Source organism: Cebus imitator, unplaced genomic scaffold (assembly GCF_001604975.1).
Source record: "Cebus imitator isolate Cc_AM_T3 unplaced genomic scaffold, Cebus_imitator-1.0 Scaffold96, whole genome shotgun sequence".
In the NCBI taxonomy this organism is placed as follows: Eukaryota; Metazoa; Chordata; class Mammalia; order Primates; family Cebidae; genus Cebus; species Cebus imitator.
Window position 1 is genome coordinate 4,185,722 of NW_016107411.1, and position 9,458 is coordinate 4,195,179.

Sequence of the window (9,458 nt, forward strand, 5' to 3'; positions counted from 1 at the left end):
ATATTCCCTTATTTTGTGGAAAGTACCAAGTCCTGGATTCATTGATCTTTTGAATGGATTTTCATGTCTCAATCTGCTTCAGTTCAGCTCTGTTTTGGTTATTTCTTGTGTTCTACTAGCTTTGGGGTTGGTTTGTTCTTGCTTCTCTAGTTCTTTTAGTTTTGATGTTAGGTTGTTGTGAACTTGGATTTTTCTAACTTTTTAACATGGGCATTTAGTGCTATAAATTTCCTTCTTAGCACTGCCTCAGCTGTGTCCCAAAGATTCTGGTATGTCTTATCTTTGTTCTCATTAGTTTCAAAGAACTTCTTGATTTCTGCCTTAATTTCATTATTTACCCAAAAGTCATTCAGGAGCAAGTTGTTTAATGTCCATGTAATAACATGGTTTTGAGTGATTTTTTTTTTAGTTTTGATTTCTATTTTCATTGCACTGTTGGCCCAATAATGTGTTTGGTATGATTTCAGTTCTTTTGCATTGGCTGAGGATTATTTTATGTATGATTGTGTGGTTGATTTTAGAGTGTGTGCCATGTGACAATGAGAAGAATGTATAGTCCGTAGTTTTTGGGTGAAGAGCTCTGTAGAGGTCTATCAGATCCATTTGGTCCAATGTTGAGTTCAGGTCCTAAATATCTTTGTTAGTTTTCTGCCTCATTGATCTTTCTAATACTGCCATTGAAGTGTTGAAGTCTCCCACTTTAAAGGGACATCCGATTTCCCAGATTTGCTTTTTAAGTTTTCTATTCAGCTTTTTATTTGTCTTGTTATTGTCACCTTTGGCAGTTATAATGCTAAACAATTGCCACTGATTATTTTTGATTGATGTTGCAAGGGGAAAGGCTATTTTCACTTCGTGATCTCTGAGTCAGATCAAATAAAGATGAACCTTGGAAGTGGGTGTTTCCAGGGAACTTCCAGACAGGTCAAATAGTGGGATGCGGCTTTTGGACAACCTTAAAATATTCTGTTCCTTCCAGTAGGTGCTCAGTGGCTGGTTTTCATCACTACTGTGATTGTGAGGCTGTTGGTTTTCAAGGCTATTGAAGAGCAGGGGTGGGAGGAATCAGATATGGGTACATTAAAAAAACAAACAAACCCACAAACCTCCTTGTTCTTACCAAGATTCAACCACTTTTCTTGAATAAACACTTCTTGGATTATTACAAACCTTTGACTAATTTCTAGAGTTCTTAGAAAGTTGATTTTAATAATTTTCTAATATTCTCATTACTTTTATGGGAAGAACAGATTTTTGGAGGTAATTATTTCATCATTCTAAAACATGGAATCACTGTATGGAATTCATTGACTTTCAGTTTATACCTAGCAAAATCCTATTCATTAATACTGAATTTCTAAACACTTCTCTCGTCATAACAGCTTGTTTCTATAGTGCACTGCATATACCACTTACATCATTTTTCTTAGATGTAGCTGCTCATACAAATAACCCCCAGAAATCTGTATTCTGGACATCTATAGGGGCACCAAAGGATCTGCATTTTACACAAGTTCTAGGTTATTTGGGGTGCTAGTGGCTCATGGACCAAATTTTAAGAAATGTTCATCTAAATGATATTCGCAGTGCTTACCAAATACTAAATTTATTTTACCTTTATATCTATATTTATTATTAATATGATTTTTGCATATCCCTATTTTCCCTAAGGGAATAATAACTCTTCAGGGACAGAAGTAAGCTCTGTACACTCTGAATCCCAAGGGCTTCAATTATATATTAATACATAAAATATAAATATAGTCATATTTGCTGAATGAATCAATCAATAAGAGCATTGTTGCTCCTCTACTCTAGAGCACTGAGCAAGTACATTCCCAATTACAAACTGCTGATTGGCCAAAAACAACTTTTGGAGTGTGAGAAACTGATTGGTAAATTAAAAATTGCCAGCAAGAAACTAACAAAGCATTTAATTTTGTAAAGATTTAAACTTAAAAGCATCACCTCAGTTGTTTCCACGAAAAGTGCTAAGTAGTTAAATTCCAGAAAATTGTGTAAATTAAAAAAAACTTTCATCTTGAATGCTTTAATAGAAAGGATAGAAAACATTAAACTGCAAACAAATGAATACCTTGGGGTATTAATTTTTCACTCACTGGAAATGACGATTTTAGGTGAGTGAAATGTCAACAGTTTTGTCATCATTTATCTTTTTAGTCTCAAAGACAATAATTTACAGACTTTCTCTGCCATATCTCCATCTGGCATCTTGTGTACAAAATAGGTATGGGTTGCCAGGACTGGTGAGTGTGGCTCAGACACAGACAGTGATGTTATCTCTGGTCTCAGATGGTCTCTGGTCCTGCTGGAGTGTGGAGTATTTCCTGGTTGTGGAGTATTTCCTTTTTGCCTGAGAAGCTGTGAAATTAAAAAAAAAAAAATCTTCTGGAAGAGAAAGGGTAGGATATTGGACCACACTGGCACCATTCCAGTTCTCTGCTGGAGAGAAATAGATTATTAAGCTATGAGCTCAGCAATTCTTGAGTAGAATTCAATTAATTGGCTCATTAGAATGAAGGGAGCTCATTAGAAATTGGGTAGGTGGTCACAGGTTCTCTCTCGATGTATTGTATAAATAGATCTTAGTTTTGGCTTGTTTAAGATGATAGCAGTAAAAAAACCCCATAATATTTCTTCTTTTTTTTTTTTTTCCATTTTTGTTTTGTTGAGAGGGAGTCTTGCTCTGTTGCCCAGGCTCGAGTGTAGTGGCACTATCTTAGCTCATTGCAACCTTCACCTCCTGGGTTTAAGTGATTCTCCTGCTCAGGCTCCCAAGTAGCTGGGATTACAGGTGCCTGCCACCACATCCAGCTAATTTTTGTATTTTTTTTTTTTTTTTAGTAGAGACAGGGTTTCACCATGTTGGCCAGGCTGGTCGTGAACTCCTGACCCCACACCTGAGGTCTGCCCTCTTCAGCTTCCCAAAGTGCTGGGATTATAGGCATTAGACACTCTGCCTGGCTAAAAAAAAAACCCCATAATATTTCTAAGTTATGTTTGCATTAAACATGTTTATTAGAAATAGAGAGTGTCAACTGTAGGATTCAGGAAGCAGAGGGTAACATCATGGAAGTTTATTCATTAATTAATTGATAAAAACTCTAGATATAATTGGTATATAATTAACTGCATTACTTTAAAGTATGTTGTTTGGTAAGTCTTGACATATGTATATACCAAGGAAGCCATCACTAAAATCAAGATAATGACCATATTCCTATTATTCCAAGATAATGAATTGCCCTAGAAGTGCCCATGATCCCTTGTAATTTTTCCCAACTGTTTCTTTCTGCCCTTCCTCCCCAGGAAGCTACTTATCTGCATTCTGTCACTATAGATTCATTTGAATTTTCTAGAACTTTACAGAAATGGAATAATAGAGTGTGCACTCTTTTTGGGGGTGTCTGGATTTTTTCATTGAGAATAATTATTTTGAGATTCATTCATGTCATAGCATTTATCAACAGTTCATTCCTTTTTTTTTCTCCCTGAGCAGTTGTATTAGTCAGGGTTCTCCAGATAACTTGGAGATTTAATATAAGGAATTGGCTCACAAGACTATGGAAGCTGACAAGTTTCAAGATTTGCAGTGAGTAAGCTGGAGACCCAGGAGAACCAATGGTCTTGTTCCAGTCCAAATGCTAGAAAACTTGAGACCTAACAAGAGCTGATGTCTCTGAGTCCGAAGGCAGGAGAAAAACCAAAGTTCCAATTTAACCAGGCAGGAGGAGCTCCCCTTTACTTGCAGGAGGGGAGGATGATCCCTTTTGTTCTAGCCAGGCCTTCAGCTGATTGAATGAGGCCCATGCACATTAGGAATGGAAATGTTCTTTACTTAGCTTACTAATTTGAATGTCAGTCTCATTTAAAACACCCTAAAACATACTCACATAATAATGCTTAACAAAATATCTGGGCACCTCATGTGCAGTCAAGGTGACACATAAAATCAACCATCATAAGTCTACCCATTGTTAACTTGGCACTCCGGTGCATTTTAAAAATCATACTTAATCTCCAAATGCATACAGTAACAAGGTCATAGTTACACCAAATATGATATGACTACCCTGTGTACAGTTGAAAATTCCCTAACTTTTCCCCAGAAGAGGAGGTAGTCTTTGAATGATGGCTACTCTTTCCCTGGTATCTCATAACTTAAATACTATGCAATAAAATTAACCATACTTAAATACTATTGCATAAAGTCAATACATCTTATGTTACATGGTAAGAGAATAATAGATGGAATAAAACAGAGGTATTTTATGCACACACACACACACACACACACACACACACATACACACACACACACATACATCTGTAGCAAAATAAGGAGAAAAGACTCATGGCAATTTTAGTCCTCATTTCTATTCGGAAGTCCATTTTGCTGACTCCACACATAGTCTCCATCCCTGCCACCATGGTGACTTTGTTTATGAGCTCATTGGGTGATGAAAGGGGTGGATGGGGAAAGAAGCTGATTGCTATCCACAGAACAGGCCATTCTATCCACTTGATTATGAAAATTCTCCTCTGCTGAAGTCACACTTGGGTGAGCATTCACATGGGTCACAAATATCTTTATATTTTTTGCCCATTCAGAAAGGTGTATCCACATACCTCTTCCCTCAAATCTTTGGGATCAGTTTTCCAATCACATTTTTTCTGAGTCTCTGACCATCTAGCCAAATCATTGGCTACAGCCCATGAATTGGTATACAATTGCATATTAGTCCATTTATTGTAACTCCTAGCTTATAGTAATCCACTGTCATTCCAAGCAAATTGCCCAACCAGGTGCATTGCTCAAAGTTCTGCCCACTGGGAGGATTTTCCTTCACTACCATTCTTCAGGAGTATCCCGGAAGGTGGCTGTAGTACTGTGGCTGTCCACTTTTGAGTGGCACCTGTATATTGTGTGAAACAATCTGTAAGCCAGGACTGAGTCTTTTCTTTCTCTGTTAACTGATTGTTGGGAACCTCTTATGAGGCCATTGGTGCAGGTGAAAGAGAGAGACAGGGGTGGGACCATAAGCATTTAGGCCACTTTTTCATGCAACATTTTTATGCCATTAGGGCTTGTTTGAGCCTGATCACTTATGTGCCACTTCCATTTGATGACTGAGTGTTCCCATGCTTGCCAAGCTTTATAGCTTGGCAGGTCAGATAACACCCAATTCATGATGGGCAGCTCAGATCACATGGTATCTTGATGGCCCATGTCAAAGGTTCAGTCTCTACTCAGGCCCAGCAGCAGGCCAAGGGCTGTTTCTTAGGAGAGTTGTTATCTATGGATGATGGCAGAGTCTTGCTCTAAAATTCTAAAGGCATGTTCTGTGATTCACCTATAGGGCCTTGCCAAAGGCTCCAAATAGCATCCCTATCTGCCACTGACTCTTCAAGCACTGGATCTGCAGATCATATACCCAGCAGCCTGCACAGTAGCCTAGACCTATTAGAGTCTTTTCTTGTTCTGGGCCCTGCTCAAACATCTCTTTGGGTAATTTGGCTAAATGGGCCAGAGTAACACACCCGAGTGAGGAATATGTTGACTCCAAAATCCAAAGAGGACCACTATGTGTTCTTCCTCTTTCTTGGTTATAGGAGGGGCCATGTGCAAGAATTCATCCTTTACCTTAGAAGGGATATCTTGTCATGCCCCACACCTCTGGACTCCTATAGGAATGTGACTGAGAGAGAAGACCCATGAATTTTAGTTGGATTTGTTTCCCACCTTATGACACACAAATGTCTTACCAATAAGTCTAGAGTAGTTGCTACTTATTGGTCACTATGTCCAATTAGCATAATGTCATCAATGTAATGGACCAGTGTGCTATCTTGTGGAACAGAAAGTGATCAAGATCACTGTGCAGTAAATTATGACATGGAGCTGAAGAATTGATATGCCCTTTAGGTAGAACAGTGAAGGTGTATTGCTGGACTTGTCAGCTGAAAGCAAACTGCTTCCAGTAGGCTTTATGGACAAGAATGGAGAAAGGGCATTTGCAAGACCAGTAGCTACACATCAGGTACCAGGAGATGTGTTAATTTGCTCAAGCAATTAAACTGCATCTGGTACAGCAGCTACGATTAGTGTTATCACCTGGTTGAGCTTGCAATAATCCACTGTCATTCTCAAGGGTCCATCTGTCTTCTATACAAGCCAAATAGGAAAGTTAAATGGGGATGTGGTGGGAAACACCACCCCTGCAATTTTCAAGTCCTTGTAGTGGCACTAACCTCTGAAATCCCTCTAGGACTGTAGTATACTATAATTTACTTTCTAGGTAGATGCAGTTCTAATGGCTTCTACCTGGCTTTTCTCATCATGGTAACACTCATCCTATAAGTCAAGAAATAAATGTGGGGATTCTGCCAATGGCTATGCCTATTTCAACTATGCATGTTGGAACTGGGGAAATAACCCCAGGCTGGGTTCAGTGATCCACTGGACTTACTGTGAGATGGACCTGAGCTAGAACTCTGTTGATTACCTGATCTCCACAAGCCTGTACTCTGACTGGTGGGCCACGGTAATATTTTGGGTCTCCTGGATTCAGTGTCAGTTCAGAGCCAGTGTTGAGTAGTCCCCAAAATGTCTGATTATTTCCTTCCCCCAAATGCACAATTACCCAGATTATTATTAATTATAAAGGTCCTAGGTTCCTTTAGGGAAGGCTTGGAGAAAGATTAATAGAATAAATTTTTTGTAGTGTTCTAAGGTCCTTCTTCAAGGGGGCTTGGGCTCCTTTACACTCAAGGAGTTCTGGGTCTGTAAACTGGCTCAAGTCTGGGAATTGATTGAGGGGCCCTGACACTCTGTTTTTGTTATTTGAATTAGACTTCTATTCACTTAGCATAGAACAGTTCTGCTTATGCGGATCAGACAATTTAGTAGATTTCCTATCTACTTCACTTCTGGGAACACGATGATCAACTAGACAAAGTCCCAGTCTGTGTGAATCAGACTATTCTGATTGCTGCTTCAACTCTGCTGCTGATTATGGTAACTATACTCATCTTGCCTTGGTGGTTGAGTCCTGCCACTTGGCCCCTGCCACCCCAGGATATAATTACTCTATGCATTTAGGTTTCCAGATTTAGTGATTCCAGTTCCCACTGTGAGCTCTGTCCTATGGAGAAGAATAATCACAGAGATCTTCAAAGATGTTGGGCTCCTCTCATAAATTTATTTCTCCCAGTAGTGGTGAAAGTCATATCTTCTGGATCCTCTGAGTATGGCTGAGTATATCTAAAATGACAGTTCTATTGTAACATTCCAATCTGTCTAAGCCTTGAATCCCTTCCTCTATGTTAAACCAAGCCATGTCCAGCATTTTTAATTTGCTCATTGTGGGCCATTTTTGATCCATATTTTAGCCAACGAACCAAAATATTAGCTCCTTTTCTAGTCCTTAGAGGTGCAACATTAAATGTAGAATCTGCTGAGTGGGACCATATCAATAAAGTTGGCCTGATCTAACTTATGAAAGTTGTCACACTCAGAATGGATTCACGTATGTTAAAAAACAAACAAAACAAAACAACTTTGACGAATAGAGTGGAGAAGTCCATGAAGAGAATGGTTCTCATGTTCAAATGCCTGATAATAAAAACTATCAAAAAGGATCAGCAAAAAGTGCAACCTTGCACAAAGGCTACCATAACATTACACAAAAAATACTTCCATGAGAATATATGTCCAGCCACTGCCTGTCCAACCTTGGACTGATGTTACCACTTATTATTGGTCCTTGTGGCCAAATATAATCATATCAAAACAACTGTGGAATCCTTCTCAATTTTCCTTTAAAAACCTTTGTCGGAGATCATCCAAGATGGTCAAATAGGAACAGCTCAGGAGTGCAGTTCCCAGTGAGAACACAGAGGGTGAGTGATCACTGCATTTCCAAACAAGTTTTTACTGCCCGCAGACACGGAGATTCCTGGGAAGAAAAGCACCACAAGTCTCCATCACAGCTGTTTCAGCTGGTGCAGCATATCTCTGCACAAAAACTCACACAAATCTGGGTGGCCATTTCAACTGGCACCTGGGATGCCTGGGAGACAGAGTCCCCCATTCAACTGTAAAAACAGGGGGCTAAAACAGGGAGCCAGGTGATCTGTCTGAGCGGGTCCCATCCCCACAAAGAGCAGCAATCTGGAAAGCTCTGGATTGAGAGTTTCACAGCAAGCACAGCTGGACCCGGGATGGTTCAGCTCTGCAGGGGAAGGGCATCCACCATTACTGAGGCAGTCCACCACTACTCAGGCAGTCCACCATTACTGAGGCAGTTCACCATTACCAAGGCAGTCCACCATTACCGAAGCAATCTGCCATTACCGAGGCAGTCTACCATTACAGAGACAGTCCACCATTATGGAGGCAGACAGCCATTACAGAGGCAGTTCTAACTATACCTATATAAACAAAACTGCAAGGAAGTTCACACAGAAGCTTGACAGAGCCCACAGCATCTCAGCAATGTCTCTGTTGGCATACTGTGACTAGGCTACCTTCTTGCTGGGCAGGGCATCTCTAAAAAAAGGCAGCAGCACATCAGGAATTTATAAATAAAGCCCCATCTTCCCAGGACAGAGCACTGGGGAAAAGAGGCGGTTATGAGGTCCACTGCAGCAGACTTAAACATACCTACACAGCAGCTCTAAACAGAAGAACAGAGCTCACAGCTCAGCACTTGAGCTCCTGTAAGGGACAGACTGTCTCCTCAAGCAGCTCCCCAGCCCCCATATATCCAAACAGACAACTCATAAAGGAGAGCTCAGGCTGACATCTGGCAGGTACCCTCCTGGGATGAAGATAACAGCAGAAGAAACTGGCAACAACCCTTATTGTTCTGCAGCCGCTGTAGGTGATCCCCAGGCAAGCAGGATCTGGAGTGGACCTCCAGCAGTCATACAGCAGAGAGGCCTGACTGTTAGAAGGAAAACTAAAAAACAGAAATAACTTCAACATCAACAAAAAGGACATCCACTCAGAGACCCCATCTGAAAGTCAACAACTACAAAGACCACAGGGAGATAAATCCACAAAGATGGGAAGAAACCAGCACAAAAAGGATGAAAACATCCAAAACCAGAACGCCTCTCCTCCAGCAAGGGATCAAAACTCCCCACCAGCAAGGGAACAAGGCTGGATGGAGAATGAGTCTGATGAACTGACAGAAACAGGCTTCAGAAGGTGGGTAATAAAAAACTTCTCTGAGCTAAAAGAACATGTTCTAACCCAATGCAAAGAAACTAAGAACCTTTAAAAAAAAAGGGTGGATGAAATTCTAACGAGAATAAACAGTTTAGAGAAGAATATAAATGAATTGATGGAGCTGAAAAACACAAGAGAGAATTTTGTGAAGCATACACAAGTTTCAATAGCTGAATCAACCAAGCAGAAGAAAGGATATTAG